This window comes from Capricornis sumatraensis, chromosome 5, assembly GCF_032405125.1.
Source record: "Capricornis sumatraensis isolate serow.1 chromosome 5, serow.2, whole genome shotgun sequence".
In the NCBI taxonomy this organism is placed as follows: Eukaryota; Metazoa; Chordata; class Mammalia; order Artiodactyla; family Bovidae; genus Capricornis; species Capricornis sumatraensis.
Genome location: NC_091073.1, coordinates 92,510,236 through 92,528,013, shown reverse-complemented (window position 1 = coordinate 92,528,013; position 17,778 = coordinate 92,510,236). Strand labels below are relative to the sequence as shown.

The window sequence follows — 17,778 nt, the reverse complement described above, 5'->3', positions numbered from 1 at the left end:
AGTCTTTGCATAAAATATTAATTTTTCATTAGTAGGAAAAACAAGTTTACTAAAGACAAAAGGAAGACCTTGTTATTTTAAGAAGTTGTCTGGGGAATCTGGACTAGAAAATTTTAAAATATGAATAGTGTCTTAGATTTGGGACAGGAATTAAGGCCGGAGTAAAATTGAAAATGCTTTTATATTAACAACAGGTAAATAAACTATTCAGTTTAGATAAATAAACTATTCAGTTTTAGTGTATTATCTCATTTGATCCTTATCCCTGTGAGATAAAAAGAGAAAGTATTGTCCAGTCTGATTGTCTTAATGGTCTTAGAAATCTGTGAACTCAGAGTTGGACTCTCTTGAACCCCTCAGTCCAGCATCCTGCCTCTGATTCTCCTGTTTAGAAGAGATACCTTTTCTATTCCCCTCTACAATGATTATAAATAGTAATATATGTGTGTGTATACACATACATAGGACTTCCTAGGTGGCAGTAACAGTAAGGAAACTACCTGCAATGAAGGAGATGTAAGAGACACGGGTTTGATTCCTGTGATGTGAAGAAGTCCTGGAGGAGGGCATGACAACCCACTCCAGTATTCTTGCCTGGAGAATCCCATGGACTGAGGAGCCTGGCAGGTAATAGTCCATAAGGTCGCAGAGAGTCGGACACAACCGAAGCGACTCAGCACACACACACACACACACACACACACACACATACATATGTATTCTCTGCACGTTAGATTTTAATGGCTTGTTTCTTCCACAGGATGTGTGCTAGTCATTGACACAGTTAAAAAGCCTCAGTTATTTGTACAAGCCAATCACTCCTTACTTTGGGCAGGATACACTATTTTTCTTGAAGCCTTTTCTCAGTGCCCAGCTTCTAATCTTAACTTAAATGTCACCTACACAAAGGCTTCTGTGACAGACAAATGCATCTTGGATATCCAAATTATTATATCATGGTTCTCACTGCACCCCCAATTTTACTTTATAATACCACAATTAATAACAATACATTTTTAATGTTAATTTTTACCACTGGATTGTCAGCTCCATAAGCAAATGACTCATTTATTTTTTGGATGATCTCTTTTTTTGTACTTACCTCAACAAATATTGGTAGAATGATTAAATGAATGAACGGGGAGGAACACAAGGATGTAGCAATTCAGCTGTCTCTAGCTTCTCCTTTCCCAGCAGTACCTCTAAAGTGGAAGTAACCAGAAGAGTTATTTATTACCTTAGATACTAGAAAGTAAAGTTGCGCTCTTGGGATAACAGATAAGAATTTAAAAGATTAAAAATAGCCACAGGTTTTTTTTTTTTTTTAGTTGAACGCAACCTTTTTATCCAAAGAAATAATAGTCTTTGACATCTCTGTAATTGCTCATAACACTAACTTCAAGCAGCTTTTCATACTGTCACTTTGTTTCTTTGTATACTGTGTGCTTGTGGATGTCATTTCGTGTTCTGTTACTCATGTCATCCTTTCCTTTCTAATCGAATACAATTTTAGGTGTCAGATGTTGAGTCTATTTAAGTAGCTCTACGATACTGTGCTGTTTCCTGAAGATGAAACAATTAACAAAGCAATAGTATTAATACATCTGTCTCTTTTATAACATGCAGAATTGAATGGCTTTGGGAATGTGGCGGTATTTGGAGGTAACAGTTAAACTTGCTCCTGAGGTTTCTGTGTCTGCTTTCCCTTTCTCCTAATCACTGACCTCTGCAAATACTGTTTTATTTTAAATGTCACTTCTATTTCCATCTTCTCTCAGATGAAAGCAAAGTTTGTTTCTTAGTGTTAATAGTTAAATAGTGAGCACTGCTTGCAAGTCGTCTGTGAAAGGTCTTATTGACAAGTATAAAAGTAAAGTTGTATTATAGCAGGGCTCTATTTAAATAATATTCTAAATTTATAAGGATAGACCAAAAGGTATCATTGTTATCTTGTTTGGTTAACCGGCAACTGTGTAAACTAGTGGAAAATATGCTTAATGACATTCTACCATTCCCACTTATTAATGGTATTTACTTGGACAAGTTACTCATTTCTACTAAGCCTCAGTTTCTTTATCTATAAAAGGACTTAATAATTTCTGGCATATCTACTTCAGAGGGCTTTATAAGTGAAAAATGCAAAATATTACATTTATGAGAGTACTTAAAAAATACCAAGATATATGCATCTGTAAGTTACTGTTATACAGTAAATAATCTTATATAAATTTTCTAAATTAAAGAAGAACAGAGATATTTTATATGGCTAAAATTGCAACCCTCTCCAGCATTCTTGCCTGGAGAATCCCATGGATAGAGGAGCCTGGCGGGCTGTAGTTGATGGGGTTGCAAGAGTTGGACACGACTTAGATGATTTATATGGAAGAAAATGAAAATGGAATTTCTTACACAAAAAGAGACATCTTTTAGTTTTCTTCTAGGCCTAAAATTCTGATAAGAACTTCAAGAATGATAATGTTAAAGTTCTGCTTTTGGGGGGAATTAAAATTCTGGTTCATAAACTAATTTATAATAATAATTTTCATTCTATATTCTTTACTCTGGTCTTTGAAACTGTTGCCCTCTTGTGGTTCATAGTAACAATTGCATAGTTTTGTAAAACTGATATCAAAGTTTAACTTTTCTCCATATAACCTGTTCCTCAGTAATAAAAGCAAAATAAGTCAATTTAGGAGAATGATTTTAACTATGTAAGTTAATATGCTATATCAAAGACAAGACTATCTTCGGGCAACGTTTGATTTTTATGTCTTTTTTTTTTATACATATATAGCAGTATGTTGAGGGTGACTTCTTTTGTTATCTAAACTGTTACTGTTATCTCAGTAACAGTAGATGACTTGTAGATATCAGCCTGAGGAAATTAACAGCATGGCTTGTGCTCAGAGATCTTTCCCTTGCCCTGTGACTCTGTACATACTGTTCTCTTAACTGTCCATGTCCGTACTTTAGGGCACCAGATAGGACCTTGCTCATTAGGTCTAGGCAATGTTTGTTGAATTGACTCTTCTACCTTTTGGTGATAGAAGCAAGGTCCGATGCTGTAAAGAGCAATATTGCATAGGAAACTGGATGTTAGGTCCATGAATCAACACAAATTGGAAGTGGTCAAACAGAAGATGGCAAGAGTGAACATCAACATTCTATGAATCCGCGAACTAAAATGGACTGGAATGGGTGAATTAACTCAGATGACCATTGTATTTACTACTGTGGGCAGAAATCCCTTAGAAGAAATGGAGTAGCCATCATAGTCAACAGAAGAGTCTGAAATGCAGTACTTGGATGCAATCTCAAAACGACAGAATGCTCTCTGTTCATTTCCAAGGCAAACCATTCAGTATCAGGGTAATCCAAGTCTATACCCCAACCAGTAATGCTGAAGAAGCTGAAGTTGAATGGTACTATTAAGACCTACCAGGCCTTTTAGAATTAACACCCCCAAAAGATGTCCTTTTCATTACAGGGGACTGGAATGCAAAAGTAGGAGTCAAGAAACACCTGGAGTAACAGGCAGATTTGGCCTTGGAATGCGGAATGAAGCAGGGAAAAGGCTAATAGAGTTTTGCCAAGAGAACACACTGGTCATAGCAGACACCCTCTTCCAACAACACAAGAGAAAACTCTACACATGGACATCACCAGATGGCCAGCACCGAAATCAGATTGATGATATTATTTGCAACCAGAGATGAAGAAGCTCTATACAGTCAGCGAAAACAAGACCGCGAACTGACTGTGGCCCAGATCATGAACTCTTTATTACCAAATTCAGACTGAAATAGAAGAAAGTGGGGAAAACCACTAGACCATTCAGGTATGACCTAAATCAAATCCCTTATGATTATACAATGGAAGTGAGAAATAGATCTAAGGGACTAGATCTGATAGATAGAGTGCCTGATGAACTATGGACGGAGGTTCATGACATTGTACAGGAGACAGGGATCAAGACCATCCCCATGGAACAGAAATGGAAAAAAGCAAAATGGCTGTCTGAGGAGGACTTACAAATAGCTGTGAAAAGAAGAGAAGCAAAAAGCAAAGGAAAATGGAAAGATATAAGCATCTGAATGCAGAGTTCCAAAGAATAGCAAGGAGAGAGAAGAAAACCTTCCTCAGTGATCAATGCAAAGAAAAAGAGGAAAACAACAGAATGGGAAAGGCTAGAGATCTGTTCAAGAAAATTAGAGATACCAAGGGAACATTTCATGCAAGGATGGGCTCAATAAAGGACAGAAATGGTATGGACTTAACAGAAGCAGAAGATGTTAAGAGGTGGCAAGAATACACAGAAGAACTGTACAAAAAAGATCTTCACGACCCAGATAATCATGATGGTGTGATCACTCACCTAGAACCAGACATCCTGGAATGTGAAGTCAAGTGGACCTTAGAAAGCATCACTATGAGCAAAGCTAGTGGAGGTGATGGCATTCCATTTGAACTATTTCAAATCCTGAAAGATGATGCTGTGAAAGTGCTGGACTCAACACGCCAGCAAATTTGGAAAATTTGGCCTCAGCAGTGGCCACAGGACTGGAAAAGGTCAGTTTTCATTCCAGTCCCAAAGAAAGGCAATGATGCCAAAGAATGCTCAAACTACTGCACAATTGCACTCATCTCACATGCTAGTAAAGTAATGCTCAAAATTCTCCAAGCCAGGCTTCAGCAATAGGTGAACTGTGAACTTCCAGATGTTCTAGCTGGTTTTAGAAAAGGCACAGGAACCAGAGATCAAATTGCCAGCATCCACTGGATCATCAAAAAAGCAAGAGAGTTCCAGGAAAACATCTATTTCTGCTTTATTGACTATGCTAAAGCCTTTGACTGTGTGGATCACAACAAACTGTGGAAAATTCTTCAAGAGATGGGACTACCAGACCACCTGACCTGCCTCTTGAAAAATCTGTATACAGGTCAGGTAACAACAGTTAGAACTGGACCTTGAAAAACAGACTGGTTCCAAATAGGGAGAGCAGTACGTCAAGGCTGTATGTTGTCACCGTGCTTATTTAACTTATATGCAGAGTACGTCATGAGAAACATTGGGCTGGATGTAGCACAAGCTGGAATCAAGATTGCTGGGAAAAATATCCATTACCTGAGATATGCAGATGACTCCACGCTTATGGCAGAAAGTGAAGAACTAAAGGGCCTTTTGATGAAAGTGAAAGAGGAGAGTGAAAAAGTTGGCATAAAGCTCAACATTCAGAAAACGAAGATCGTGGCATCTGGTCCCATCACTTCATGGCAAATAGATAGGGAAACAGTGGAAATAGTGGATGACTTCATTTTTGGGGGCTCCAAAATCACTGCAGATGGTGATTGCAGCCATGAAATTAAAAGACAGTTACTCCTTGGAAGAAAAGTTATGATCAACCTAGACAGCATATTAAGAAGCCAGAGACATTACTTTGCCAACAAAGGTCCATCTAGTCAAGGCTATGGTTTTTCCAGTAGTCATGTATGGATGTGAGAGTTGGACTATGAAGAAAGTTGAGCGCAGAAGAATTGATGCTTTTGAACTGTGGTGTTAGAGAAGACTCTTGAGAGTCCCTTGGACTGCAAGGGATCCACCCAGTCCATCTTAAAGGAGATCAGTCCTGATTGTTCATTGGAAGGACTGATGTTGAAACTGAAATTCCAATACCTTGGCCACCTGCTGCGAAGAGCTGACTCATTTGAAAAGACCATGATGCTGGGAAAGATTGAGGGCAGGAGGAGAAGGGGACAACAGAGGATGAGATGGCTAGATGGCATTACCGATTCAATGGACGTGAGTTTGGGTAAAGTCCAGGAGTTGGTGATGGACAGGGAGGCCTGGTGTGCTGCAGTCAATGGGGTTGCAAAGAGTTGGACACAGCTGAGTGACTGAACTGAACTGAAGTGACCCTTTGTTTTGTTTGAACTTGTGCTAATGGTGTTCTCTTTTTAAATTATTACCTCTTAATCTCAAGGTCCCTTGACTTCTAGCCTCTGGCGACTCCATGGGCTCCATCCATTGACAGATCTGACCCTGGGATTCAATATGACTCTCTCTTGGTTCTTTCCATTCAGGGTTCCAGTTTGTCATGAGAAATTTAAAAGCAAATGCATAGAAATTGCCAGTGATGGGGACAATATTGTATATTCTGCTGTTTCTTGCTTGAAAATAGCAAGTTAATTCTATATCAGAAATTTTAGAATGTGTATGGACTTTATATTTTATTACTGCCCTTTCATTTTATAGCTGAACTTGAGACCGGGGAAGATAATTGCATTCTTTCAAATGAACCAGTTGCTTTAATATCTTTTTCTTTGAGAATACTGGAGGTTACTGACATCTGTTATGGGCTGCATTGTGTTGTCCTCAAATTCAAATGTTGAAGCTCTATCTTCAGTCCTCAGAATGTGACAATATTTGGAACTAGGTTCTTTAAAGAACTAATGAAGAAAAAGCGGGGTCGTATGGGACCCGGATCCAGTATGACTTTAAGAAGAGGCCGTAAGGACACGTTTGCACAGAGGGATGACCGTGTGGAGACACTGGAGGAAGGTGCCCGTTTATGAACCCGGGAGCGAGGCCCTCAGGAGAGACTGATTTAGCCATCACCTTGATCTTGAACTCCTATCCCTCAGAACTGTGAAAATAAATTTCTGTTCTTTAAGCCACCCAGACTGTGGTACTTTGTTATGACAGCCCTAGCAAACTAATGCAGGATTCCAATTTTTTTGTTTGTTTGCTTTTCTTATCATTCCCAGGGAACAAATATTTTATAAGACTAGGAAGACTCTCTCATCTTTCTCATTGTCTTCTGTGTGTAGTTCTAGAAACTGTCAAATCAGTTATAAAATCAGCTTTTTATAGCTGTTCCTGGTTCCTGTGTTTTTCTGTTCCTTATTGGTAGTTGAGTTATAGTATTTTTCTGACGCCATGTTTTAACCTTTACATGGAGGTTGTTCATCTAATAGAGAATTTTATTGGAAATAAGATCCATTATTTTCATAGTTCTAATTAGCCTCATTGGGTTGTTTCTTTTTTTAAAACCATACTAATAATTTAAACAAAATGTAAAATCTGAATATATATGGATATAAAAGTATTTGAAAACATATATATATAGGTATAGATTCACCTAGTTAATCTAACTGACCAGCATATTGCTTTTTGAGGTTGGCAAAATAGTTTAAATAATATTCTAGTGGCTTAAATTTATTACCAGTACCAAAAATTTCTAATGTAAAACTAGGAAGTAAAATATGCTTACTAATATCATTCAATTTTTATTTGCTTTCTGGGAACATCCATATAATCCCATGAGGTAAATATTCTCAGTTATTTCCACAAGCAAGCAATTTTCATCTTTATTCATATACTGCCTTTTAGCATATAGATATTGTCAAATTTTAAAATTTTTTGGTTGGTAAAATTACTCTTAAAAACTACTGGTAAAAACTACTCATCAATCATGGATTTTCTGGACTTCATAACATAATTTAGTTCTTAAATTTACAACCCTTTTGCTGAATACAATTTAGCTTTTAAATTCACAAATAGACCAAGCTGTACAGTATCTGAATAATGTATTCCTGGTAAAGGACAGAATGGATTCTTATGAAGAGCATGACTAACAAGTCTTTGACCTTAGCAGGATGATTTCAAATTGAAATTTGAGAGGAGGCAAGAAATAATCTGACAAAACTGTAAACTGGATATCATGAAAGTTAGTGGTTTTAACAGAAGAGGGCCAGAAACACTTACGGCTTCAGATACTTAACCTTTCGATGCAGAGACTAGTGTTAAAAGTAAACCTAAACTTTTAATGAAAGGAAAGTGTAAATTCTAATTATGTAAGTTATATATAAATGTAATGTATTCTGAAATAACCTTGCAATGCAACGTGAGTAATAATCATGCTTGGAATGTAACAACTGAGAGTACACTGTACTTAATTGAATTATATGTAATAGAACGTAAGAGGAAGTAACCTTATGTCAAAGAATATTTACCCAAAGGAAGTCTTTAAACCTAATGATGAAAAATGATAGGCTTTTGGGTAAAGATAACTGAAATGAAAAGCAAAAATTCTGTCCCAGTAGAAGGATTTTATGGTCTTTCCAATGAGCGACAGGCAAAGAGACATGTTCACTTCTTTGAGAAGGCATTATACCTTTCTCACTTTTGTATGTACCATCAAACCTTATAAGGTTCCTTTCAAATAATAACTGTTCAAAAATTACTGTTGAGTATTTTGAATTGGCAAGGAAGTGATAGGATTTTGGCAAGTATAATACCTGATCAGGGAACTAGGCTTTTGAAGTTCAGAGAAAAAAATAGGTTTGAATCTATGGCCAGAGTGCAGTTCATGAGATTCTGAAGCTTCATCATTCTGACAATAAAGTAATAAATCATCTCTATGTAAATAGAATTGCATGTTAGCAAGGAGATTATATACTTTTTAAATTAGTTATTACAATAAATCAAAAGAATGTCTGGAGGTGTAAAGATCTTACTAGACCCACTCCCATAATTTACATTTTAAGATAACAGGATTAGCCAGAAGGTTTTCAGGAAGGAGAAACTGTCCTCAAGCAGGATACATTGTTGTTATATAATCCTTCAGCTCAGTACAGTCTCTCAGTCATGTCCAACTCTTTGCGACCCCATGAATCGCAGCACGCCGGGCCTCCCTGTCCATCACCAGCTCCCAGAACTTAACCAAACTCATGTCCATCGAGTCGGTAATGCCATCCAGCCATCTCATCCTCTGTCGTCCCCTTCTCCTCCTGCCCCCAATCCCTCCCAGCATCAGGGTCTTTTCCAATGAGTCAACTCTTTGCTTGAGATGGCCAAAGTATTGGAGTTTCAGCTTCAGCATCAGTCCTTCCAAAGAACACCCAAGACTGATCTCCTTTAGGACGGACTGGTAGGGTCGCCTTGCAGTCCAAGGGACTCTCAAGAGTCTTCTCCAATGCCACAGTTCAAAAGCATCAATTCTTCAGCCCTCAGCCTTCTTCACAGTCCAACTCTCACATCCATACATGACCACAGGAAAAACCATAGCCTTGACTAGACGGACCTTTGTTGGCAAAGTAATGTCTCTGCTTTTGAATATTCTGTCTAGGTTGGTCATATTTTTCCTTCTAAAGAGTAAGTATCTTTTAATTTCATGGCTGCAATCATCATCTGCAATGATTTTGAAGCCCCCCAAAATAAAGTCTGACACTGTTTCCACTGTTTCCCCATCTATTTCCCATGAAGTGATGGGACCAGATGCCATGATCTTCGTTTTCTGAATGTTGAGCTTTAAGGCAACTTTTTCACTCTCCTCTTTCACTTTCATCAAGAGGCTCTTTAGTTCTTCTTCACTTTCTGCCATAAGCGTGGTGTCATCTGCATATCTGAGGTTATTGATATTTCTCCCAGCAATCTTGATTCCAGCTTGTGCTACATCCAGCCCAGTGTTTCTCATGATGTACTCTGCATAGAAGTTAAATAAGCAGGGTGACAATATACAGCCTTGACGTACTCCTTTTCCTATTTGGAACCAGTCTGTTGTTCCATGTCCAGTTCTAACTGTTGCTTCCTGACCTGCATATAGGTTTCTCAAGAGGCAGGTCAGGTAGTCTTATATTCCCATCTCTTGAAGAATTTTCCACAGTTTATTGTGATCCACACAATCAAAGGCTTTGGCTCAGTCAATAAAGCAAAAATAAATGTTTTTCTGAAACTCTCTTGCTTTTTCGATGATCCAGCAGATGCTGGCAATTTGATCTCTGGTTCCTCTGCCTTTTCTAAAACCAGCTTGAACATCTGGAAGTTCACGGTTCACGTATTGCTAAAGCCTGGCTTGGAGAATTTTGAGCGTGACTTTACTAGCGTGTGAGATGAGTGCAATTGTGCGGTAGTTTGAGCATTCTATGGCATTGCCTTTCTTTGGGATTGGAATGAAAAGTGACCTTTTCCAGTCCTGTGGCCACTGCCGAGTTTTCCAAATATGCTGGCATATTGAGAGCAGCACTTTCACAGCATCATCTTTCAGGATTTGAAATAGTTCAAATGGAATGCCATCACCTCCACTAGCTTTGTTTGTAATGATGCTTTCTAAGGCCCACTTGACTTCACATTCCAGGATGTCTGGCTCTAGGTGAGTGATCACACCATTGTTATTATTTTGGTCATGAAGATCTTTTTTGTACAGTTCTATGTATTCCTGCCACCTCTCCTTAATATCTTCTGCTTCTGTTAGGTCCATACCATTTCTGTCCTTTATCGAGCCTATCTTTGCATGAAATGTTCCCTTGGTATCTATAATTTTCTTGAAGAGATTGCTAGTCTTTCCCATTCTGTTGTTTTCCTCTATTTCTTTGCATTGATTGCTGAGGAAGGTTTTCTTATCTCTCCTTGCTATTCTTTGGAACTCTGCATTTAGATGCTTATATCTCTCCTTTCCTCCTTTGCTTTTTGCTTCTCTTCTTTTCACAGCTATTTGTAAGGCCTCCCCCGACAGCCATTTTACTTTTTTGCATTTCTGTTCCACGGGGATGGTCTTGATCCCTGTCTCCTATAAAATGTCACGAACCTCCGTCCATAGTTCATCAGGCACTCTGTGTATCAGATCTAGTCCCTTAAATCTATTTCTCACTTCCACTGTATAATCATAAGGGATTTGATTTAGGTCATACCTGAACCTACTTTCTTCAATTTTAGTCTGAATTTGGTAATAAGGAGTTCATGATCTGAGTCACAGTCAGTGCCCGGTCTTCTTTTTGCTGACTGTATAGTGCTTCTCCATCTTTGGCTGCAAAGAATAGAATCAATCTGATTTCGGTGTTGACCGTCTGGTGATGTCCATGAATGTGTAGAGTCTTCTCTTGTGTTGTTGGAAGAGAGTGTTTGCTATGACCAGTGCATTCTCTTGGCAAAACTCTATTAACCTTTGCTCCGCTTCATTCTGTACTCCAAGGCCTAATTTGCCTATTACTCCAGGTGTTTCTTGACTTCCTACTTTTGCATTCCAGTCCCCTATAATGAAAAGGACATCTTTTTTGGGTGTTAGTTCTAAAAGATCTTATAGGTCTTCATAGAACCTTTCAACTTCAGCTTCTTCAGTGTTACTGGTTGGGGCATAGGCTTGGAAAGTAAAAGTGAAGTAGCTCAGTCATGTCCGACTTTTTGTGACCCCATGGACTGTAGCCTACCAGGCTTGTCCCTCCATGGGATTCTCCACGCAAGAATACTGGAGTGGGTTGCCATTTCCTTCTCCAGAGGATCTTCCCAACCCAGGGATCAAACCTGGATCTCCTGCATTGCAGGCAGACACTTTAACCTCTGAGCCACTCAGGTGGGTAGCCTTTCCCTTCTCCAGGGGATCTTCCCATCTCAGGGATCGAACCCAGGTCTCCCACATTGCAGGCGGATTCTTTACCAGCTGAGCCACCAGGGAGGCCCATAGACTTGGATTACCGTGACATTGAATAGTTTGCCTTGGAAATGAACAGAGACATTCTGTGTCGTTTTTGAGATTGCATCCACCTACTGCATTTTGGACTCTCTTGTTGACTATGATGGCTACTCCATTTCTTCTAAGGGATTCCTGCCCACAGTAGTAGATATAATGGTCATCTGAGTTCAATTAAACCATTCCAGTTTATTTTAGTTTGCGGATTCATAGAATGTCGACGTTCACTCTTGCCATCTCCTGTTTGATCACTTCAAATATGCCTTGATTCATGGACCTAACATTCATGGGCCTAACATGGACCTAACATATAATCCTTAGTACAGAGTTTAAACTGAGTTGTTTGTTGTGTAATCATCAGTTCAGGGTTTAAAGGAAAAAGTTTCATGTGACTAAGACTAAGAAATGTAGAGATAAAAAAAGTTTGTACTTTCTTCCTGCTTGTGAATTCCAGACCCCTATCTTCTCCTTGAGAACCCCAGACCCCTCTCTCCTTGGGGACCCCCAGACTTCTTATCAGCCTGGCTAGGAATTGACTCCCTCACCATCCTCCCTGCCCCAATACACAATGTTCAGGTGCCTGATTTAAATTTGTGCTGTGCTGTGCTTAGTTGCTCAGTCATGTCCAACTCTTTGAAACCCCATGGACTGTAGCCCACCAGGTACTTCTGTCCATGGGATTCTCCAGGCAAGAACACTGCAGTGGGTTGCCATGCCCTCCTCCAGGGGATCTTCCACATTGCAGGTGGATTCTTTATCGTCTGAACCACTGGGGAAGCCCGATTTAAATTTGAGGCTTAATTATATAAAATCCTCCCAAATTGACCTTTTGCAATTTTTATTTCACCCCATGCATTGTGATACATAGTGCTTTTTTTTTTTTTTAATTATTGCCTTAGAGTTCTCCAGGCAAGAATACTGAAATGCGTAGCAATCCCTTCTCCAGGGAATCTTCCTGACCCAAGGATCCAACCTGGGTCTCCTGTTTTGTAGGCAGATTTTACTGGCTAAGCCACCAGAGAAGCCCCTTTGTTTCCATAATGGTTGATAATCATACCTTTTTTTGATTAAGTATTATTTTTGATAGAATTTCTTACATTTCTAAGCAGATAGGAATACATTTCTTTTTTAAACTTTGTTATTAATTGTAGTTGAATTGCACTGTGTCCAAAAACATGCAGTGTTTGTCATTTCTAATTCTGGGGGTTTATGTTTTCTTCCATTCCTACTCCTAGAATTTATTTCTTCTTGTTGTTCAGAGTCGTGTCTGACTCTTTGTGACCCTTTGGACTGCAGCGCACCAGGCTTCCTTGTCCTTCACTATCTCCTGGAGTTTGCTCAAACTCATATCCATTGTGTTGATGATGTCATCCAACCACCTCATCCTCTGTTGCCCCTTCTCCTCCTGACATCAGTCTTTTCCAGCATCAGGGTCTTTTCCAGTGAGTTGGCTCTTTATATCAGGTGGCCAAAGTATTGGAGCTTCAGCATTAGTCCTTCCAATGAATATTCAAGGTTGATTTTCTTTAAATTTAGTTAAATTTTTAGAATTTACTTAAATTTATATAAATGCTTCATAGAGCTTTGAAAATAAGATATGCTTTCATCTTTGATGTTTAGAGCTTGATGTATATTAATTTCAACTTGTTAATCATACTGTGGCAATTTGATTTTTAACTCTTTATTTGACTCTCATAGATTAACTCATTTATATTCTGTTTATATAAAATAAAATATACTCACCACAGTAGTGTTTATAACTGATAGAAGTTTTGCTTTATATGGCTTGATGGGCTGTGATTTTCAGTATAAATATTCATGACGGTCATCATAAAATTGATGAAAGTCATACCTTTCATCATAAAATTATCATCTCCAAGGTTTGAATTTTTAGTCTTTTCCCTCCTATTTTCAAAATATTAGTATAGCTGCATCTGTTTTTTTGTTGTTGTTCATATTTATCATCCTTTTGTGCTTAACTGTAGTCTTTGGCATCACTTTAAGTGTACCTTTGGAAAATATTATGTCATTGGATTTAAAAAAAATATATAACATTTTATTTTCAGTCAAAAATTGAGCCATTTCATAGTTTTAAATGTAACCATTATGCCTGATTTTGCTTCTCTCATCTTGCTTTATGCATTTTGTTTCTAATTTTTGGGTCTTTTTCTGCACAGACATTTATGGTTGTTAATATTTTCTGCAATGATTTGAAATGTAAGCATTCTTTTTTTATTTCTTCTTAAAGTTTGTCAAAGATGTTCTTAAAAGAGGTAAACGCTCAGATGGATTTATAGCCCACCCTTTTCTCTAGTTCTGAGTCCTTGAATTAAGGTTTGCTACCTTCTGCTAGAGCGTTCACTTTCTGAGATGAGACAGCAGCTGTTTGAGGGACGACACTTGTGCCTCCTTGAGTGTCTTCCAGTGGTAGCTGCAACTATGTCTTAAAGAACTTCCCTGAAAGTTTCTACCACATGGATCACACCTCTCTTTGATTTCTAGTATTGCTTCCAGTCTCTCCTTCTCCTCCCCCTATTTCATATTTCTTGTATCATTTCTAGAAGAACATAGGCGAGGGCAGCTAGCAGCCTGTATAAAAGCCTTCATCTTGTCAGAAACTTGGCATGTCATATATTAAAAAGGAACTAGACGTGGATGGGACATGAAATTATGTCAAATTATATACAGTTTGAGAAAGGGAAGTGTTTTTTTCTGGAAAAGAGAAAATCTAAGTGGTCTGTGACAGTTATCTTTGGTGCCATGTTGTGCAGAGTAGACTGACTATGTTTTGCCTCACAAGCTAGGACTAGGACCTGGGTGAGCAAATTAAATCTGTCCACACTGCTAGGAGGAGAATCCATCTTATATGGGGACGAATGTTGAACTGTTTAATTTCTAAAGTTCTTTCCAACACTGTTTTTCCTTTAATGTAGCTTTGACATTTTTTGCAATGTTGGATATAAAACAGTTTTCTTCCCCAGATTTAGCATGTATAAGAAATGAATGTAGTGCTTGTTAAAATAAGTATATCTGAGCCCAGAAATTTTGATTTGTTTAAGTTTGGGGTAGGATCTTGTACTCTGTATTTTCTCAGGTTAATTTTAAGTCTATAGCATCATCTTTAGGTAAATTAAGTCTATAAAAATGCTATTATTTGGCATTTTATGATTTACTTTTAGAGTGTATTTCATGTAACACATTCTTTAAAAACATTCTTTTATATTGGAGTATAGTTGATTCACAATGTTGTGTGAAAGTCGCTCAGTCGTGTCTGAGTGGGTAGCCTTTCCCTTCTCCAGGGGATCTTCCCAATCCAGGGATTGAAACCAGGTCTCTCAAATTGCAGACATATTCTTTACCAGCTGAGCCACAAGGGAAGCCCAAGAATACTGGAGTGGGCAGCTTCCTCCTTCTCCAGGGGATCTTCCCAACCTAGGAATCAAACCAGGGTCTCCTGCATTGCAGGCGGATTCTTTACCAACTGAGCTATCAGGGAAGCAATGTTGTGTGAGTTTCAGGTATACAGCAAAGTGATTTATACACACACACACGCATATATATATATATTCTTTTTCAGATTCTTTTCCCTCTCCCCTATAGGTTATTATAGAGTACTGAGTTCAATTACCTCTGCTATGCAGTAGGTCCTTGTTGATTATCTATTTTATATATTATAGTGTGCAACACATTCTTTGTTGATAATAACTAACACTTTGTAGTGTGCAACACATTTTTTATTGATAGTAACCATCATTATGCACAAAGCTGGTGGAAGTTATGGAATTCTAGTTGAGCTATTTTAAATTTGAAAAGATGATGCTGTTAAAGTGCTGCACTCAATATGCCAGCAAATTTGGAAAACTGAGCAGTGGCCATAGGACTAGAAAAGGTCAGTTTTCATTCCAATCCCAAAGAAAGGCAATGCCAAGCAATGTTCAAACTACTTTATAATTGCACTCTTTTCACATGCTAGCAAGGTAATGCTCAAAATCCTTCAAGCTAGGGTTCAACAGTATGTGCACCAAGAACTTCCCGATGTACAAGCTGGATTTAGACAAGGCAGAGGAACCAGAGATCAAATTGCCAACGTCCACTGGATCATAGAGAAAGCAAGAGAATTATGGAAAAACATCTACTTCTGCTTCACTGACTAAGCTAAAGACTTTGAATGTGTGGATCATAACAAACTGTGGAAAATTCTTAAAGAGATGGGAATACCAGACCACCTTACCTGCCTCCTGAGAAACCTGTATGCAGGTCAAAAAACAACAGTTAGAACCAGACGTGGAACAACAGACTGGTTGCAAATTGGGAAAGAAATATGTCAAGGCTGTATATTGTCACCCTACTAATTTAACTTCTGTGAAGAGTACATCACGTGAAATGCTTGGTTGGATGAAGCACAAGCTGGAATTAAGATTGTGGGGAGAAATATTAATAACCTCAGATATGCAGATGACACCATCCTTTGGCAGAAAGCAAAAAGGAACTAAAGAGCCTCTTGATGAAGATGAAAGGAGAGTGAAGAAGCTGGCTTAAAACTCCACATTCAGAAAACTAATATCATGGCATCTGGTCCCATCACTTCATGGCAAATAGATGGGGAAACGATAGAAACAGTGAGAGACTTTATTTTGGGGGGCTCCAAAATCACTGTAGATGGTGACTGCAGCCATGAAATTAAAACACACTTGCTCCTTGGAAGAAAAGCTATGACAAACCTAGACAGTGTATTAAAAAGTAGAGACATTATTTTGCCAACAAAGTATAGTCAAAGCTATGGTTTTTCCATTAGTCACGTATGGATATGATAGGTGGACCATAAAGAAGCAGAAAGCTGAAGAATTGATGCCTTTGAACTGTGGTATTGGAGAAGACACTTGGAGTCCCTTGGACTGCAAGGAGATCAAACCAGTCAATCCTAAAGGAAACCAACTCTGAATATTCATTGGAAGGACATGCTGAAGCTGAAGCTCCAGTACTTTGGTCACCTGATGTGAAGAGCTGACTCATTTGAAAAGATCCTGATGCTGGGAAAGATTGAAGGCAGGAGGAGAAGGGGACGACAGAGGATGAGATGATTGGATGGTATCACCAACTCAATGAACATGAGTTTGAGCAAACTCTGGGAGATGGTAAAGGACAGGGAAGCCTGGCATGCTGCAGTCCATGTGGTTGCAAAGAATTGTACACAACTGAGGGACTGGATAATAGCAACAACATTTTGGTGGTGTCCAACACTAAGTCATGTCCAACTCTTGTGTCCCCATGAAATGTAGCCCACCAAGGTATCTGTCCATGGGATTTCCCAGGCAAGAATACTGCAGTGGGTTGCCATTTCCTTCTGCAGGGGATCTTTCTAACCCAGGGATCAAACCCTGCTTTGCAGATTTGCTTTTTACTGAGTGAGCCACTGGAGAAGTCCTCAAACCCGCACTTTAAAATGTTGTAAATATTATTTTAACTTAATTCATTGGTTTGAGTTAAGTGTAAATGTAATTTAACATTTGCTGATACAATTAGGATTTTGTAAAGAGACGGAAAATGGTACTAAAAGTGCTAGTAATGAAGAAAACAATTGAAGTCAACAATTCTACATAAAACTGTCAATTTGGGTACTGGCAGAAGCAGACACCAGGATGGAGTTTGAAGTAAAGATAAAGGGAAGAGAGCAGGGAAAGACAGAGAGTCTTCAGATTGAGATAGGAGTTGACACCTGTGAAAGTTGAGAGAGGGAACGAAAAGGATGGGGGATGGAGATCCTCAGACAGACAGAACTCTGAGGCAATCTCAGCCGGCCAGATGGTCAGCTCTGATATAATAACTGGCCACAGAAGATGCCACTGTTGGGCAGCCATGGCCAGGCCCTTCTCCCATGGTTCTTACTTTTTTGACTGACAGTTTAGTGAGAAGAGTATGGCCTCTGCTCCAACATGGTGCAGATCTGAAATGCTGTAGCTGGTACTGTCAGCCACCTGCCTCCTAGCTACAATCACTCTCTTAGAGGGAATCTGAGCAAGACACATTCGTGGCTGCTTTAAATCCAGGCTGTATTTTTCCCAATACTGGGGGTGTGTGTATGCTTACCTGGAGGCATAATTTGACATCATCTGTACTGATGTCTTATGACTTGTGTTTGCTTGACTCTATTCTATTGCTGTGTCTCAGCTTCCATTTCATCCTGTTTTTTTCATGTATCAGGTGTACAATATGAGTGATGCTATTCATGTATAATTTTATTTAAATTGATATAAAAATAAAATACTGCTTGTGAGGATGTGATAGTAAAAAATGCTCTGTAAAGATGTGGGTG

General features: G+C 38.7%; 1 protein-coding gene across 1 annotated transcript in view; it reads left to right on the top strand.

The window, feature by feature from the left end:
- IQUB (IQ motif and ubiquitin domain containing) overlaps positions 1-17,778 on the top strand; it is a 72,704-nt gene that overhangs the window by 21,675 nt on the left and 33,251 nt on the right. The window lies entirely within an intron of this gene.